This window comes from Rhagoletis zephyria, unplaced genomic scaffold (assembly GCF_001687245.7).
Source record: "Rhagoletis zephyria isolate East Lansing unplaced genomic scaffold, Rhagoletis_zephyria_1.1 Rzeph_scaffold_00562, whole genome shotgun sequence".
NCBI classification, from domain to species: domain Eukaryota; kingdom Metazoa; phylum Arthropoda; class Insecta; order Diptera; family Tephritidae; genus Rhagoletis; species Rhagoletis zephyria.
The window spans coordinates 1-9,073 of record NW_016157646.1 but is presented as its reverse complement, the minus strand read 5'-3'; the positions used below and the strand labels follow the sequence as shown (position 1 = coordinate 9,073).

At 33.4% G+C, this 9,073-nt stretch overlaps 1 protein-coding gene across 4 annotated transcripts in view; it reads right to left on the bottom strand.

Moving 5' to 3' along the window:
- LOC108360372 (very low-density lipoprotein receptor-like) overlaps positions 1-6,738 on the bottom strand; it is a 227,949-nt gene extending 221,211 nt beyond the window's left edge. For 3 of the 4 annotated variants that reach the window (XM_017612630.1, XM_017612625.1, XM_017612626.1), the window contains exon 1: positions 6,263-6,738. The gene's annotated coding sequence lies outside the window, so the exon portion shown is untranslated. The remainder of the gene's footprint in view (positions 1-6,262) is intronic. The other variant, XM_017612629.1, reaches the window with a different exon arrangement.
- Positions 6,739-9,073: the final 2,335 nt, after the last annotated feature.

Below are 9,073 nucleotides of genomic sequence, written 5' to 3'. Positions count from 1 at the left end.
CAACTGTACCAAGTTTGGAAGAAATCGGTGCAGCGGTTACCAAGATATATACATGTAACCATAAGTGGGCGTGGCTACGCTCATTTTCCAAAAAATTTTAATATTCTTCTTTTTCGTCTAACAGTCATTGTAAATATCATTTTGAGTGAATTATCTTCAGTAGTTACTAAAATATCGCAGTTTTCGTATTTCTGAAAATTACCGTTATATGGGAAGTGGGCGTGGTTATTGTCCGATTTCACCCATTTTCAATACCAACCTACCTTGGATTAAGGGAAACCTACATACCAAATTTCGTTGAGATATCTCAATTTTTGCTCGAGTTATCGTGTACACGGACGGACGGACAGACGGACGGACAGACAGACATGGCTTAATCGATTTCTTTTTTCATCCTGATCATTTATGTATACATTTGTCTATATCTATCTCGATTCGTTTTGGCTGTTACAAACAACCGTTATGTGAACAAAATTAATATACCCTTGTGCACAAGTGCGCTCGGGAAAAAAAGGGGTATATTTTTTCGATATACAAAAATCCTAGTTGGTGACAGCATTAAAAATCCGACTTTACTTATCTTGGACCACCCTAAAGTACACACACCCACACACACACACACACATATACATAAGCTCAACAATGATATGGATACAAATATCATCTGGAGCAGACATCAGTTTCACCTGGCAGCTACAATTAATAATAATGAACAGCTGCGAGATTGAAAAATACGAAAGGAAGGAAGGAAGAAACTCACTCGGAACAAAGTCATAATAAAAGAGACACAAAGAGGGTTAAGAACGAAAAAAGAAGAATAAATTCCCATAATAATAGAGTTACCGAAGCTGATAACTGTTGGGCAATCGGCGGTAAAGACCAAGCCAGAGCTACATTTGTCGAAGGAAGCGCAAAGTGAAATGAATAAAATAAACAATGCAATGAAAAAATCAATGGAGGGACAAAGAAACGTTTTCTGATTTTCGATTATAGAGAAATGAAGCTAATGGAAAAGTAATAAATATTTATGCAGGTTGTTGATCAAAATAATTACATAAATAGAAAGATAGAACAAATTGATGGCAGGAGTAACAAGAAATTGATGCAAATTTTTGTGGGGAAACCAAATTTTGCAGATAAAAAAAACCACAGATTAAAATCATGTCAGGAAAGTAAAGGAAAAGTGGAGTGGAGATGTTAAGGAATAGATATTATAAATGATGTAGTAAGTAACTAATCTACCTAGCAGGATCTAAAAGGCAAATGCACAAGCACCAAATGATGGAACGTTGAATAAGCTAGGAATGAAGAGCGTTTGATGTAAGAACTGCACATATATGTAAATGCGTGTACAAACGCAGACACAAAAGCCAACGAACGTGTAGACAGATATACAAACAAATGAAATGCACGCATACATCTACAAATAAACAAATAGACAGACAGACAGACAAACAAACAAACAGTGCTAAAAGCAAAACAGGCGACAGACCAAACAAAAAGTCTGCATTAGGACACAAACAACAAATCAAACGCTGTTTGTTGCCACAAGGATATGTGCGGTAGGACAATAGAAAGGACGAGCTTGCTGTTAAAATCGAATATGCGAGTAAAATTTGGAGACTTGCGTAAGCCCCCCAGTTGAAAAACGCTGAGATTAAATTGTTGGATAGAGAAGAGCACATGTTCGCGGAGAATTTGAGCGCGAGAGTGGCAAAAAAAAAAAAAACGAGCAATGAACGTCAGTTATGAACAGTTGAAAGCTCAACTATTTGGCATTGCTTAATTTTCCGCAAACGCCTGTCGTTTATTGTGCGCATTTTTTTGGCAGCAAGCGCCAACGATGGCAGCGCTTATGTGGTCGGCGTGTGTAAATGTACGCATTGCCTACTTTTAGGCAGCAAGGCGCGGCAGTACACGGTCAAAAATTTGGGTTTAATTTTTAAACCGCGCTGGGACTACTGCCTTTTTTAAACTTGTATAGTCTACTTTTTAAACCAGTCAATAGTTTTACGCAATTTTTAATATATTCTGGTTTAAATTTTAGCCCAAAAAGTTCGTGGTTTAAAAATCAAACCAAAATGTTTTAATTCTAGTTTCTAGGTTTCAAATATAGAAACTTTGGTTTAAAATCTAAACCGAAATAGAATATGTTTGCACAGCGAATTGTGGTGTTGATTCAAACTCAACATATGAAAGCACATTTACATGCGTGGCTGTAGCTGAGTGTGCAAAGATGCTTGATACAATTGGTTGCTACCAAGGCTGTCCGGGTTCAATCCCAACCAGACGGAGCATGAAATTTAAGATTGTTTTTTTTTTTTTTTTTTAATTATGAAAATGTTTGGGTTTAACATTTAAACCGAATTGTTTAAATTCTAAACCCAACATATGTGCTCTCTTTTTTATAAACTTGGAAGGTTTGTATTTGAAACTGAATTTAGTTTGGTCATATATGTAGTCCAAAAAGTTTAAAATTAAAACCGAAATTTTTAACCGTGTAGAGATTTCCAATTTTGTGAGAAAACGTAATCGAAATTTGATCAATTCATACAGCTTAGTTATCTGTTAGACTGAATATATTCTCCTTATCAAGTTTATTAATTGTATGATGAAATCTCCAAAAACTCAAGTTTTGAAATAATTTTCTAAATTACTAAACTTGCGATAAAAAATTAATTATTATCAAAAAAATAAAGAAAATATAATTTGAGTGTTTTTTATTTTTATTTTTGTCGGAGACAGGCACAAAAGAACTCGTACAGAAAGCAATTCAGACTACATGCCGTCCAACGTATTGTTTTTATGTTCCTCTTGATCTATTTTAAATCTGCACGAAAAATCTATAGAACCTTTTAATATCAATTAGATCGATGCCATATTACGTGAGCACGAAATCACATCGTCTATGGGCAACATTCAAGTGGCCCTTCAAACCATCAAAGCCTGCCCACAGGGACGTTATTTTCATCCTACCTTTTGCCTATCGTGGTAGACGAGCGATCTTAATCAGACTCCATTACGATGTCTTTGGATACGCAGATGACCTTCCAGTTATAGTTACACCAAATATTCGATAAGACTGTCTCAGACGTTGCGAGTACAGCTCTTTTTCAAGCAACAGCTGCTAGGAGGAAGCTGTAAATTCGACTCCATAATGACAACTTCTACACATATAAAGAATCTTTATACAGGTATTCTTGGCAGACATTTTCTAGCTGATTTTTATAAACGTGGCACAAAACTTGCAGCTCCGATGTGCAGACTTTTATACTTTTTCACGGATGAAAAGGAAGAGTGGTTAGAATAGTCGAATTGGTAAGAAATTATATGGGAGGATGGTTCCGTGCGCAAAAGCCCACGAAGGTTGAAAAAGCTTTTGAATCCCATTTATTTTGGAGTGGCCAGAAGTGGTTCTTGTGTGTACGGTTCAAATCGCAGCTTACAATGTCCGGATATTTATATCCACTGGATAGCGACCAAATGCCCGTTTGGGAGCGAGCTAAAGTTAGGAGGCGTAAAACTTCGCGAGCGCTGGGTTTGCGTCCCGCTACAATAAAACCCCGCCCCATTAAAAGTAACAAACGGCCACGGATGAGACCCCCTTTTTTTGATGACTACCTCGGCAATAGTTTTAAGGTCCATGATTTGAGGGTATGCACCTGGAATATCCGGACTCTTAATGGGAGAGATGCCTCTGCCCGGCTGGTTGATCTTATCAATGATAACCTGTGTCAAATTAAATCTTCGTAATGAATTCATGGGCCATTTTTTCTGTTTAAACAGAATAATCAAAACCAGGTTTTTAAATACTTCTTTGAGCCGCTTCAACTTTTAGCAGCAAGAAATATGGTAACACTGTGCTGGATATAAGATAGCTGCGAAGTCGAAGGTAACGAGGTCGCCAAAGAGTTAACACAAGAATAATTTTCAACTGTCTCCGTGGGACTGGAACAACTGTGTGGAAATAGTTGGTCTTCTTCGAGAGTCATAACGGTTGAAAATCGTTAGCGTTTTCAAGTGCACCGAATTGGTGTGACCATATATGCAGTCAGAATATCAGCTCTGCCTTGAAGATGAGCGGACTTTACAACACATTTTTTGTGCATGTCCGGTCTTGACTGGGCTAGAAAAATTTGTTTATTTAAAAACTAAAAAAAAAAAACAAATCTTGCAATTTTTTAACTCAATAAACAATGTGACCACATTTAAATAAATTCGCCACAAAAGTTAAAATTATTTTCCAAAAAACATTCATAGATAAACATAAATGTACCTACATAGCTTAAAAGCTAAATTTAGTTAAGTTTTGTTTATTTTTTTATTTTGACAATTTTATTACGAAAATGCATAATTAAGGACTAGAATTAAAAATCTAATTTTTTTGACTATTTCTTATGAAAATTTTTAAATTTATTTAATTTAAAAAATTATCCAAATTTTTTTGAATTCAGATTTTAGTTTTTAGATGTACCTTCTTTAAGTACTTAATAAAATTTCAGCAGGATGGGAAGACAAGGTGGAGAAGAACTCATTTTACATTTACGATTGGCGTCAGTTGGCACGGACAAGAAACGAAATTAAGAGTTCTTTATATTTTTTTTATCGCTCGCTGTTGCGTTTCTCAAAGTCTATTCAATCATTTTACAAAATTTCATTTAAAATAAATTTTTTTTCTTACCGTCAAATTTTTTGTTTACTCAATTAATTTGTTTGAATTTTTATAATCGATATATTTTAATTCTAGTAGTTATTTAGTGGCACACACTTTATGTACATTAGGATGGAGTTATTTAATTTCGAAAAAAGTGTATGGCATATTCGAATTCTACAGAATGACGCTTGACCCGCCAAATTTTTAAAAGAAAAATCAGTGTATTATAATTTTTTCCGAACGAAATTAATTATTCATATAAAGAATTTTGTGTTTTCTTTATACTGCCTTTCTTTTGAAAATTGGGAGAGTCAAACGTCATTTTTGGTATATAGTTTGTTCGACATTTTTCCTTAAACGTAAAATTTGAGTTTGCTATATACATACTTTCTTCGAAAATTTTGCCCCCAACACATTACTCCCCCCTAATGTACATATCTGTGTCCGTCAATTGGAGTAACCTAAGTTGACATAGGCTATTTTCCCTTTAAAGCGATATTTCACCGGGTTCCAATAGTTCAAGATGTCCTTTTGATAAAAAACTCATAAAAATATAAAATTTTTCAAGGGAAACTTAATATTTTTTAATTTAAAGCCAAACCTTCAAAAGTCCCTTAAGCTACATTAAAAAATTGTATTTGCACTTCAAATAAAAAAAAAATTATGTTAAAGGTTATTACTTAAGCAAAACCCTTTTTAAAAAATTTCCCGCCTAAATATTTTGTTTTTGGGTTTTCAAAACGTAGAGCAAGTAGTAAAATCGGTAGGACTTCAGAACAATTATAAATATACATAGATATATTTTATATGGGGTTCATCTGCGTTCATTTTTCATGCATTTTTAAATGTTTTATTTTTTATCTATTTAAAGGTATATTATTAAAGGTATATTATGGGTACATATATATTTCTCATTTCAAAGTAGTTTTATGAATTATGATATTTAAATATTTTTGTAATTGTTTTTATACCGGTATAGTTATTTGTTTTTATTCATTTGGTTTTTTACTTATATTTTTACTCATTTATTTGTCCCGAAACTTGTCGTTAATTTGCGTGCGTATGTATTTGGAGAGAAAACTTTTTTAATTTATTTTTACTTTTATATTATGAAACGCATTAAAGTGGCATAGAATAAGCGGCAATAGCAAAGAAATAAAATAAAATTAAAAGCCGTCTTTTTATATAGGTTTAAAAATTTGTCTGCCTTTTAAATACATTTTTTAGAACAAAATTTGTGCTTAAAGGGCAGATAAATTTTAAAACCTACTGGAGAAAACGGCCCTAAATTAAATTGAAATAAATTATTCATTCCTAAGGTCATTTTGTCAAGTGACTTTCATATTTTTCATATGCTCTTTAGGCACATTTTTTGAAAACAAAATTTTTGTTAAAAGCTACTTGAGAAAATGGGGCTTAGTTTTAAGTATTTTAATGTTAGTTTTAATTTTTTTAAATAAGTTTTTAATTTCGCTTCGTTTGCAAATAGTTCTATGTTTTTTGTGTCTATCACTAAGTCGACCTTTTTTCTTGCTATGCTTTTTTTTTTGAATTTCCAACAACCACTTAAGTGTATTATACTTGGTTGATTTTTATTATTTGCCGCACCTTTTTCGTAGCTCACAGTTTCAAACAAATATGTCCATTACTTTGTAAATTCCACGCAGGATATCTTTGTTTACATACACCACACGCGCAAACTCACGCACCAACAACAGCAAAGGAATTCGTAGTAAAGGCTTTGCTACAGCTTGCACACTATTGGATTTTCATAAAATGTATTTCAACATATTTGCTAACAAATCTTTACTCAAACACACTCAAGTATGTATGTATGTAAGTATATCCTGATTTTTAAGTTTAATACAATAGTTAAATGGTTGGCCCACTAATTTGCCAAGTTCGCTGAAATTAATTTTCACAAATTTCCACGATTTTTGATAAAACGAAACACGAAATTTTCACCCGCTTCACACGTCCGTTTCAATTAAAAGTTCGCTGTTAACTAACTGACGCTATTAACTGTAAAATCGAGCAGTGCGGCAGAGCAACGAAAATGTCTCAGCCACAGCCTCAACCTCAGCCTCCTCGGCAATGGCAGCATCCAACTGACCAACAAATCAACCAAACAAACAACAAAGCAAAGCAGCCATCAGCCAGACAGGCAGAGCAAAGGATGCTGCAGCAGCTGTAAGACGCGAGAGAGCAAACGGATGAGAGCATCTACCAAAAAAGTCTCCAAAGGAAGCTGGAGCTCTATGTTGGGGAGCACCAGCCAGCATCCACTGTGCGCCATTGCGATTGTGGAGCGCCAGTGAGCAGACCAGACAAGCAGAGAGATGCGAGAGTGCTCCCACAGTGAAATATGTATGTATTAACACTGCATTCGTTTCTTATCAATTCAAGTGCAACGCTGTACGTACATACGTACTCGTATGTGCCGCACCTGCCGCCTCTGCCGCCTTCACTAGCTCTGACGAAGCTTTGTTTTGTTGATAGTAGTTTGTTGATTCGTGCGACTAGTTGTTGTTGCCTCTGGCTTTGTTGCATGGTTTGCTGCGCATATTGTTGCCATTGTTTCAACTACATTTTGTAAGAGTGTTTGTATGATTTTTTCTTTCAGTTTTAAAATTTTTTTGTTTTATCTTGAAAAGCTCAGTCGCTATTTGATTTCTCTCCTATTACTCTCTCAGCTTGCTGCTGGGGTTTTTTTTTTAAAGACACATTTATGCTGTTGCGCAAAAGCAGTGCAGTTGCATTTATTTTTTTGCAATGGCAATCTCACCTAGTTGATATATTTTTTGCTATAATAATATTGCATGCGATTTTTTTTTGTTGGTACAGTAGACGCTCACAAATTAGAACCACTTTGTTTTTAGGGTGATTCTAATTTCTGGAAATTCTAATTACTAAGAGTTCTAATTTGTGAGCGTCTACTGTATTTACACATTCATTTATTAAAATTAAATTGAATTGACCCTAAGTAACAGTTTTAAACCTTCTGCCACACACTTTCTTGCACCCCCTTCTACTGACATCTTTGGTGCAGCTGTAGGTACCACTTGGTGTTTGCCTTGTTTTTTAAACTGTAACCATAGTCCATTATTTTTGATGAAATTTTTTTACACAGATAATGTTTTGGATTCTAAGGTTATCTGAATAGACATTATCTCCGAGAAGACTCGTACAAGCTTGCCACCTATTCGAAATTAGTTAAAATTTAATTAAAACATCATAATAGGGGTATCAAATGGAAGTTATTTTAAAGAACCCTAATTCAAAAAGATTTTTTTAAGGTTGCCACCTATTGTGAATCGCATATTTATTTAATTTTTTGTTTACAAAAAAAGGTAAAATATTACTATTCATGGGTACCAAAAGAAGGTTCTTAAACAATGCTTTCTCTATATATAAAATGTTATCTCTTAGCATGATAGTGTAAGGTTGCCACTTATTTCCGATTATACACAATTTATCTAAAACATCGCAATATGGGTATCAAATGAAAGGTATTGTTGAGAACTTTGGTCAGAAAATATTTTCCATCAGGATTGCCAGGGTTCTATGTAATACAAATTTTTATTTTGTTAATTTCAATCGACATTTTTTTATGTATACACAGTACACATATGCTCAAGATATGTAGCATTCATTCCAGCGTATTTCGGAATAGGGTTTCCACCTAAATTTTAGACTAGAGAGGAATTTACTTATTAGATATCGAAAATCTATTTTTTGTTTATTTCCAAAATATTTTTTTAAAGCTATCCAAATCTTGAAAACTTTAAAAAGTACATATATGCACTCTGGGCAAATCTCGGTCAACCTGGTACTGTATGATTGTACTAGATGTATGTATGTACTATATTTGTATATTTTAATATTACTAGTTGCTGATGTTACAAAAGAGTTTAAAAAATCCTATATTTTTCATAGAGATATGCATGTGGTACAATTGCACCAAGGATGTCAGTGAAGGTATAGGTGAACCTTGGCCACTCCCATCTAAAAACAAGTATGTAATGCAAACAAAAATCCATCAATTTATTCAACGCACCACAGTCTTTCGAAAGACGAAAGATCCACGAACGAGCAGGTCTTAGCGTTATGCTGTTCGGCTTTTAGCAATAAGTACCTATTTAAAAATTAAATTACATAAAAAAATGTCATTGTTATTGTGGCGCATTAATATTTATTTTAATAGTCTTATTGGACTATTTTTAATAAAAACCAATAAATAAAAGAAAATAAAATTAAAAAAATTCAAATAAAACAAAAATAAAAAAGGTGTTTTAAAAGTCAAAGCAAATTAAAACAAAAAATATTTTTCTTTTTAATGAAATCTAAAAATTAAATTAGAAAAAGAAATAAATTAACTCAAAAAGGAAGAAAACAGTGCTTGAAAATTAAAAAAAAAAA